Genomic DNA, 10,829 nt, shown 5'->3' on the forward strand with positions numbered 1-10,829 from the left:
GAGGGCCATCAGCAGGGTTCCATCCTGGGCCCAGTCCTGTTCAGGATCTTCATTAATGACTCAGATGAAGGGCTAGAAGGCAGGATCATCAAGTTTGCAGACGACACCAAATTGGGAGGGAGAGCCAATAGTCCAGAGGACAGGAGCAGAATTCAAAACGATCTTGACAGATTAGAGAGATGAATGGCCAAAATTAATAAAATGAAGTTTAACAGTGACAAATGCAAGAGACTCCACTTAGGCAGGAAAAACGAAATGCAAAGATACAAAATGGGGGGCAATGCCTGGCTCGAGAACAGTACGTGTGAAAAAGATCTTGGAGTCCTCGTGGGGAGGAAGTTAAACTTGAGCCAACAATGTGATGTGGCAGCAAAAAAAGCCAATGGGATTTTGGGCTGCATCAAGAGGAGCCTAGTGTCTAGATCTAAGGAAGTCATGCTCCCCATGCCCTATTCTGCTTTGGTTAGACCACACCTGGAATATTGTGTCCAATTCTGGGCACCACAATTCAAGAGAGATATTGACTCTAAGCTGGAATGTGTCCAGAGGAGGGTGACTAAAATGATCAGGGGTCTGGAGAACAAACCCTATGAGGAACGGCTTAAGGAGCTGGGCATATTTAGCCTGAAGAAGAGAAGGCTGAGAGGAGATATGATGAGAGCCATGTATAAATATGTGAGAGGAAGCCACAGGGAGGAGGAGGGAGCAAGCTTGTTTTCTGCTTCCCTGGAGACTAGGACGCAATGGAGCAATGGCTTCAAACTACAAGAGAGGAGATTCCATCTGAACATGAGGAAGAACTTCCTGACTGTGAGAGCCGTTCAGCAGTGGAACTCTCTGCCCCGGAGGGAGTGTGGTGGAGGCTCCTTCTCTGGAAGCTTTGAAACAGAGGCTGGATGGCCATCTGTCAGGGGTGATTTGAATGCAATATTCCTGCTTCTTGGCAGGATGGGGTTGGACTGGATGATGGCCCAGGAGGTCTCTTCCAACTCTTGGATTCTATGATTCTATCTGTATTTTATATGGCAGCATAGAAGGGGCTGAAAACCCTTTCTACACTGCCTTATACCCTGGGATCTGAACTGACATTATTTGCTTTAAACTGGTTTAAACACTGCCAGATGATAATAATAATAATAATAATAATAATAATAAGCTTTATTTATTAATGTGGGATAAGAAAATAATCTGGGTTTAGATCCTGGGTTATAGGGCAGTGTAGGTCCAAAACCCCTTCTACACAGCTGTATCCAGATTCTCTGCTTTGAACCGAATTATATGGCACTGTAGACTCAGGGCCCTTCCACATAGCCCCATATCTCAGAATATCAAGGCAGAAAAACCCACATTATCTGAGTGTGGACTCAGATAACCCAGTTCAAAGCAGATATTTTGGGATTTCTGCCTTGATATTCTGGGTTATATGTTTGTGTGGAAGGTCCCTGACAGGTCCTATATCCTAGGATCTGATCCCAGATTTTCTGCTTTGAACTGGATTATATGAGTCTGCACTGCCAGATAATCTGGGATAAACTGACAACCTGGGATCAGATCCTGAGATATAAGGTCTGCCTGGAAGGGCCCTGTGACAATCCAGTTCAAAGCAGATAATATGAAAAAGAAAATAAGAAAAAAAACTCAACTCTGGGGTTTTTGCAGGCCCCACCCCCCAAACCCCTGCCATTGATATTCTGGATTATGTAGGTGCAGAGGCGGCCCTAGGTAATTTTCAATGGTAAGCAAAGAATATTTTGGCGCCCCCCCCCCCCCCAAACCAATCACTGCGATACACACACACACACACACACACACACATATGGGCATGGACAAATTTTGGCCCTCTGGGTATTTTGGACTTCCTACTGACTGTTTGGATTTGTGGGAGTTGAAGTCCAAAACACATGGAGGGCCAAAGTTGGCCTATGCCATCCATACACACACACACACACACACACACACACACACTAGCCGTCCCCTGCCACATGTTGCTGTGATCCAGTCTGGTGATCTTGAAAAGAAAGTAATGAGAAAGTTGGTTTCTAATCTATGTAATGCCTTTCTGCTTGTGGGTAAACAGTATTTCTTGTTTCTTTGTCAGTGTTGATGTGGAGATTGTCTGGTTTGCCTACTCTGGAACATGCAACATATCATTGTCCTTCTTTAGGGATCCCTTTCAAATCTATGATATTACATCTTCCATATGTAAGCCCCACCCCCCAAACCCCTGCCATTGATATTCTGGATTATGTAGGTGTGCAGAAGGGCCCTAAACCTCCTTCTACACTGCCATATACTCACGGGGAGTGGGTGGCTGGGAGTGGAGTGAGGAGGTCGGTGGGAGAGGTCGCCCTTGGCTGCTCTTGCCCCGCCCCCATGGATGGGCCCTCCTGCCGCCGCTGCCCAGTCACTCCACGCTTGAGAGGGAGCCGGGGGCAGGGACAGCTCAGCTGGCCACCACCCCACCGGTCTCCCTGATAACCGAGCCTGCCGCTCCTCCTCCTCTTCCTCCCCCCCCCCCCTCGCCCTCGGCATCTTTGAGCGGCGCGGCCTGAGGAGGAGGAGGAGGAAGAGAAAGGGACAGAGGATGGGGGGGCGGGGAGGAGGAACGGAAGGCCCCATGACCAGGGAGACTGGCGGGGGTGGTGGCCAGCTGAGCTGTCCCCGCCCCTGTCTCCCTCTCAAGCCTGGAGTGACAGGGGGCGCCGGCAGTGAGAGGGGCCATCCACAGGGGCAGGGCAAGAGCAGCCAGGGCAAGAGCAGCCAGGGCAAGAGCAGCAGGCTGCGCCGCTCGGTGGGGGCGGGGAGGAAGAGGGACCCTGCTGCTGCTGCTGCTAGTGGAGGCGGAGGAGGAGGAGGATGGGAGGAGGAGGAGGAGCAGCAGGCTCTCTGGCCTCTGCTAGCTTCCCGCGTCCCTCGCTCGCGGCGCCCCAGGGCAAAATAAAGTGTTCCGCAAGGGCTTACTTCGCGTAATGCTTGAGCCGCCCCTGCTCAGAACTTTCCTCCAGCACCACAGTTCAAAAGCATCTATCTTCCTTCGCTCAGCCTTCCCTATGGTCCAGCTCTCACATCCATTGGTTACTACGGGGAGTACCATTGCTTTGACTATGCGGATCTTGGTTGCCAGTGTGATGTCTCTACTCTTCACTATTTTATCAAGGTTCGTCATTGCTCTCCTCCTAGAAGTAAGCATCTCCTGATTTCCTGGCTGCAGTCTGCATCTGCAGTAATTTTTGCACCTAGAAATACAAAGTCTGTCACTGGCTCCACGTTTTCTCCCTCTATTTTCCAGTTGTCCATCATTCTTGTTGCCATAATCTTGGTTTTTTTATGTTTAGCTGCAACCCAGCTTTTGCGCTTTCTTCTTTCACCTTGATTAGAAGGCTCCTCAGCTCCTCCTCGCTTTCGGCCATCAAAGTGGCATCATCTGCATATCTAAGGTTGTTAATGTTTCTTCCAGCAATTTTCACCCCAGCCTTGCATTCCTCAAGCCCCGCACATCGCATGGTGTGTTCTGATACAAGTTGAATAGGTTGGAGTAGAGTATACAACCCTGCTGTACATCTTTTCCAATCTTGAACCAGTCTGTTGTTCCATGGTCAGTTCTTACTGTTGCTACTTGGTCCTTATACAGATTCCTCAGGAGAGAGATAAGGTTATGGGAGACTGTCCAAAAACACTTGGTGCTATGGGCTATATTTCAGAGGAAGGAACTGGCAAAACAACATCTGAGAGCCCATCCAGATAGGGCCCGTAACACAGGAGCTCCCACGGTTTTACCGGAGGCGTCCAAACAATGTCTCAGGCGACTCAGGGACCGCCCTGAGTCGCCTGCGGGCTGATATGGGCGGGATATAAGTGATGTAAATAAATAAATAAATCAGGTAAAACCGAATTAATTCAGGACAAAGCAAGAAAACCCAGTTTTGTCACAAATTAATTAGGTACTGGATTAGACCCAGGTTTTCCTGAAAGACCTGGATCTGATCCAGTAAGGGCCCTATGGGGACTACTGAGGGACTACTGAAGGGCTAATCCACACAGCCCTTTTGGGTTTTTCAGACAGGATCAGGAAATTTCTCCTTACCCCCCCCCCCCCCCCCCCAGCATATCATTTCTACACAACAGGAGGACTCCAGCAGCATGTTAAAGGCAGCCGGGTAAGTTATTTTTGTAAAGGGTTTTTGTGGTAGTTGGTTGGGGTGTCTGGGTTTTCTACAGGAAGGTTACGGGAGAGTATCTTGACACCCACCACCAAAAGTGCGGGCTTTACAGCCTGGTGTGGGGACAGAAGGCCACCCCGACCCAGGTTTTTAAAACCCAGGTCAACACGGACTTCTTTCCTGTGTGGAACCAGCCTGAGTCATTCCTTACCTAAGTAAACTCTAGAAAGTCATGGGGTGGCCATAACTCAAGAAATAAGTAACTTTAACCATATTCCATACTTCTGTATAATAAGCGAGTGTTCTATTATACACCTGCGCCTCTGAGAATGCTACAATTGGTTGAATTCCGAAACTTGGAGACTGTTGTGTTAGTAGTGGTTCAAGCATGATGGTGTACAGTGGCGATACCGCAGGAACAATGAGGTCTCCATAAATGATGTTAGCAGGACTGGGAGAAATGGATGGGAATTTCTCAAGAGTGAAATACTCAAGGCACAATTGCAAACCATGCCAACAAAGAGAAAAAAATAGGACAAGTGCAAAGAAGCCAGAATGGATGTCCAAAGAACTTCTAACTGTGCTAAGACACAAAAGAGACATGCACAAGAAGTGGAAAAAGGGAGAAATCACCAAAGAAGAATTCAAACAAATGGCCAACACCTGTAGGGAAAAGGTCCGCAAGGCTAAAGCAAAAAATGAGCTCAGGCTTGCCAGGGACATTAAAAACAATAAAAAGAGCTTCTATTCTTATGTCAGTAGAAAAAGGAAAAACAAGGAGGCGATAGGACCTCTTCGAGGAGAAGATGGGGCAATGCTGACAGGGGATAGGGAAAAGGCAGAACTACTTAATGCCTTCTTTGCCTCGGTCTTCTCACAAAAAGAGAGTCTTCAACCTCAGCAAGATGGAGTGGATGAGGGATTGGAGGACATCCAACCCCAAATTGGGAAAGAAGTCATCCAGGAATACCTGGCCGCTCTTAATGAGTTCAAGTCCCCAGGGCCAGATCAACTACACCCCAGAGTATTGAAGGAACTAGCGGAAGTCATTTCGGAACCATTGGCAACCATCTTTGAGAGTTCTTGGAGAACGGGAGAAGTTCCAGCAGATTGGAGGAGGGCCAATGTGGCCCCAATCTTCAGGAAGGGAAAAAAGGATGACCCAAGCAACTACCGTCCGGTCAGCCTCACGTCGATACCGGGCAAGATTCTGGAAAAGATTGTTAAGGAAGCGGTCTGCAAACACTTAGAAACAAATGCAGTCATCGCTAATAGTCAACATGGATTTATCAAAAACAAGTCATGCCAGACTAATCTGATCCCTTTCTTCGATAGAGCTACAAGCTGGGTAGATGCAGGGAATGCCGTGGATGTGGTGTACCTGGATTTCAGTAAGGCCTTCGACAAGGTCCCCCATGACCTTCTGGCAAGGAAACTAGTCCAATGTGGGCTAGGCAAAACTATGGTGAGGTGGATCTGTAATTGGTTAAGTGGACGAACACAGAGAGTGCTCACTAATGCTTCCTCTTCATCTTGGAAAGAAGTGACGAGCGGAGTGCCGCAGGGCTCCGTCCTGGGCCCGGTCCTGTTCAACATCTTTATTAATGACTTAGATGAAGGGCTAGAAGGCATGATCATCAAGTTTGCAGACCACACCAAATTGGGAGGGATAGCCAATAGTCCAGAGGACAGGAGCAGAATTCAAAACGATCTTGACAGATTAGAGAGATGGGCCAAAACTAACAAAATGAAGTTCAACAGTGACAAATGCAAGATACTCCACTTTGGCAGAAAAAATGAAATGCAAAGATACAGAATGGGTGACGCCTGGCTCGAGAGCAGTACGTGTGAAAGAGATCTTGGAGTCCTCGTGGACAACAAGTTAAACATGAGCCAACAATGTGATGTGGCGGCAAAAAAAGCCAATGGGATTTTGGCCTGCATCAATAGGAGCATAGTGTCTACTGTCTAGATCTAAGGAAGTAATGCTACCCCTCTATTCTGCTTTGGTTAGACCACATCTGGAATATTGTGTCCAATTCTGGGCACCACAATTCAAGAGAGATATTGACAAGCTGGAATGTGTCCAGAGGAGGGCGACTAAAATGATCAAGGGTCTGGAGAACAAGCTTAGGGAACTGGGCATGTTTAGCCTGAAGAAGAGAAGGCTGAGAGGAGATATGATAGCCGTGTATAAATATGTGAGAGGAAGCCACAGGGAGGAGGGAGCAAGCTTGTTTTCTGCTTCCTTGGAGACTAGTTGCGTGTGCAAGTGCGATACACCTCCCACAGCCAACCCAAGAAGTACACTCACACATGATGTGGGATGAACAATGGCCACAACTCATTTATTGATAACAGGAACAAGGGTTGGCAGCCAAGCATGGGTCCTGGATCATGATCGGACAGCCCAATACTGCCCGATCCCGCACACACCGGGGTGCCGCCGGCACAATACCGGGCACACGCAACTCGGCACCCCTGGGACCACCGGGCGTCCCCCCTAACCGCTAGGGAGGATACCAAACCAGATCCAGGGCCCATGCCCCACACCCAACAAGGAGTTGTGACGAGAAGCAAAAGACAAACAAGTAACAGTTAACAGGTAACGTGACAAGGTGAACATCTCCAAAAATTAACAGCCATGAAAACATAAACCGCATGCTGGGTGGGTGGGGTGGAACAGCTGTTGCAGGCCAAGTGCCTGCCAGGGAGCCTGGGCAGCCTTATGAAGGCTGACCCGAAAGGGAGAGAGGCCAGCTCAGGCCTCAGCTGTGGTGGGCATGGTCAAATGGCCATTGGCCCCTTGACCCGCCGGCGGGAAATCTTCCCGCCATCAGAGGGGGCTTCTGGGAGGAAGAAGCCCCCCTCAGGCAAGAATGGCGGTGGGGGACACCCTGCACCGCAACTTCTTTGGCCCGGTAAGTCGGGCCATGCTATGACGCGGAACAATGGCTTCAAACTACAAGAGAGGAGATTCCATCTGAACATGAGGAAGAACTTCCTGACTGTGAGAGCCGTTCAGCAGTGGAACTCTCTGCCCCGGAGTGTGGTGGAGGCTCCTTCTTTGGAAGCTTTTAAGCAGAGGCTGGATGGCCATTTGTCAGGGGTGATTTGAATGCAATATTCCTGCTTCTTGGCAGGGGGTTGGACTGGATGGCCCATGAGGTCTCTTCCAACTCTTTGATTCTATGATTCTATGATTCTATGATTCCTCACATTTGGTTCCATATTGTTGGGGATAAGGAGAAGTCATCACAGACTTTTAAAAAAAGTTTTCGAGTGGTTGCTTGCATGGGTGAGCATGCAGATGTTCTGCAGCCAACAAAAATCAGCCAAATCGTTTGACCAGATAATGTTGGGATGCAAGACTTTACTAATAAGACCAGAGCATCACCAATACGGGAGGAATCAAAAGTCGTACTTTATGAAACATGTGGAGGGCACAGTTTCTTTGACCTGCACATAGAATGGAACTTTTGTGGTGATCCAAATAACTGAATCTTGCAGGTTTTTAAAAAGTTGTAGTCCAGGAAAACACAGGAGCAGACTGAATCAGAATGTGTCTGTACTGTCTCCTATTACAGTACTTTTTCATGTCAGGAGCAACTTGAGAAACTACAAGTCGCTTCTGGTATGAGAGAATTGGCCGTCTGCAAGGACGTTGCCCAGGGGACACTAAGATGTTTTGATGTTTTATCATCCTTGTGGGAGGCTTCTCTCATGTCCCTGCATTAGGACCTGGAGCTGACAGAGGGAGCTCATCCTGCTCTCCCCGGATTCGGACAGCTGACTTATTGGTCAGCAATCCTGCCAACACAAGGGTTTAACCTAGTATTGGGTTCCTTACAGTACTAAGGAAAATCTTCATGTGATGATGGGAGTGTCTGGGAATGGATATGCATTCTTTGAGATGTGCATGTGGGGGTTATGTCAATGCAGACTTTAAATGTGAACACAACTGTATGCTTTCAGGCACAGAAAAAGTTATGCTCTCCCCTTTCATTTCACCAGCATGGAATATAACTCAGCAGAACATATCATATAATTATTGCTGCAGGGTGGAAGAACTGCATTTTTCTTTTTGAAATAAATGCTGGAAGCAAAGGTTAGAATTCATAATAGTCACTTATAACATCAATATTTTCAGTATTTAGTATTCTGATGTCCCTATAATATTTGTTCTGCTTTGCTTAATACAGCTTCCTAACCCAGACAGGCTTTTGAAGGCAATTTGCTGACTAATGGGTTATTATTGTTTGTACATTTTCTAGCCTTGGGTGTACTTGCTCGATGTGACTATTTATTTCACACACTTTTACCCCCCCCTTCTCCCCCCCCCCCAAAGAAGGGACTTAGGGCAGCTTCACATAAGCACTGAAAGATGCTATCAACATATAAATAATAAACAATTACATTAAAACAATAAATTAGTCACACCAGTTAAAACCAAATCCAAGTCAGGGGATTAAATCAAAGCCGCAGTATCCCATTCTTCTTTCCAATTGCCGCTATCCTTTAGTCAAGCGCCTGGTCCCAAAGCCAAGTCTTCAATTTTCTCCTAAAGGACAGGAGGGAGGTGGCCAACCTGATTTCCCTGGGGAGAGAGTTCCACAGACGGGGGGCCATTGCCAAGAAGGCCCTGTCTCTCATCCCCACCAACCGCATTTGCGACGGTGGTGGGATCGAGAGCAGGACCTCTCCTGAAGATCTTAAACTTCGTGGTGGTTCATAACAGGAGATACATTCGGACAGGACCTTTGTCTTTCTTTTTCTGGCTATAACCAATATTAGATTGCCAAAAAACTCTTGACTGAACCATTGAATCACATCTGGCTGAATATTGAAATACATGTGTCTTAACAGATACAGACTAGGAACCCCCTGTGGCACATTGGTTTACCAACCTGCACGACCTCTCTGTTCCTCCAGGGAGGCTCTCCTCTCACCTCTCCCACTGTCACAGACCAGATTGGCGGGAACGAGGGAGAGAGCCTTCTCCGCTGTGGCTCCCCATCGTTGGAATTCACTACCTATTGAGATTAGGCAAGCCCCCTCCCTAGTAGACTTCAAGAAAAATCTGAAAACCTGGCTTTTTCGAGGTGCCTTTAAAGAGTGACCATCCACACCAATTGTGTTGCCCCATCTATAATGCTCCCCTATGATGCACTTTCCCCCCATTCTAAACTGAAAGCCAGTCCCCACTGTTTCATTTTCTTGCCCCCCCCTCATTTGCATATTTTACTCTTACCAGGGTTTTATCATTTTATCATGTCCTGCCCATCCTATTTGATTTTATATTGCGTGAATCTGTTTTACTATTGTATTTTGTTATTGTAATTTATTTATATTTCTATTTAGGACACTAAGATCATCTGGGGAGGCCTTGCTCTCTGTCCCGCCTGCATCACAGACGCGCTTGGCGGGGACGAGAGACAGGGCCTTCTCAGTGGTGGCCCCTAGGCTGTGGAATGCCCTGCCTGCAGATATCAGATCGGCCCCCTCCCTGCTGGCGTTTCTGAGGAAAGTGAAAACCTGGCTGTTCGAACAAGCATTTGATCAAACAGTGTAATTGAACATAGGAATACGGAATAATGGATGATGAGACCGGATTCTGATTTTACTGTTGAGGCGCTAATGATTGGTATACGGATGTTTAATGATTTATGTTACAATTGTTTTTAATTGCCCTATACTTGTCTCGTGATGTTTTGTATTGATGTTGTTCACCGCTTTGAGTCGCCTGAGGGCTGAGAAAAGCGGTAAATAAAGTAAATAAATAAATAAATAAATATTTTAATTTTTGATGTATTTTGTCTTGTATTTTGCATTTTCTGTTTTGTATTGTATTTTAGAAGGGCTTGGCCTCATGTCAGCCACCCAAGACCCATTGGGGAGATGGTGGCAGGGTATAAATAAATAATAATAATAATAATAATTATTATTATTAAACTCTTGTGCCGGCAGGACTGGAAACAGACAAGTCAGAGGTTCGAATCCAAGGAGAGCATAGATGAGCTCCCTCTGTCAGCTCCTGCTCCCCGTGTGGGGACAAGAGAGAAACTTCCCACAAGGATGGTAAAAATGTCAAACATCCAGGTGTCCCTTGGTCAACGTCCTTGCAGACGGCCAATTCTCTCACAGCAGAAGCGACTTGCAGTTTCTCAAGACACAGGGGAAAAAAACAGATACAGAAAGACAATTTTTCTGCCCTGAAGAAAGTCCAGTATAAAACATTTGTCTAAGATCTTCTACCTTTTGGACAGCTACACTCTTAAGGCATACATAATGCACTGGGGTCTAGAATTTAAGATGTTTGGAAGGCAATATGTTGAGCCTCTGAAGATTCCAACAAGGGTCTGTGGACTACACACAATTGACTCACATCTGCAAATGTTTAAAAACTGCACAAAGTTTTATAAGAGTGGGAGATGTCATCAGTATTAGTTGCCATCTTGTATACGTATCCTCTGCCTTACCCAAAGTCCATCTCCTGGAATAACTTTTCATATCTATGGAAAGAAACGGCCTGCCTCTTCTCTGTGTCTCCTGCCAGAAAACTTTTTTTGGCAGAAAAGAATGTTTCCAAACATATTGCGTCTGACATTGCACATAAGAAGCATGTGGACCCCACCATTAGTCCAACTCAGACCTATGTTGTGAAAGTGC

The sequence above is a fragment of the Anolis sagrei genome, chromosome Y, assembly GCF_037176765.1.
Source record: "Anolis sagrei isolate rAnoSag1 chromosome Y, rAnoSag1.mat, whole genome shotgun sequence".
Lineage (NCBI taxonomy): Eukaryota > Metazoa > Chordata > Lepidosauria > Squamata > Dactyloidae > Anolis > Anolis sagrei.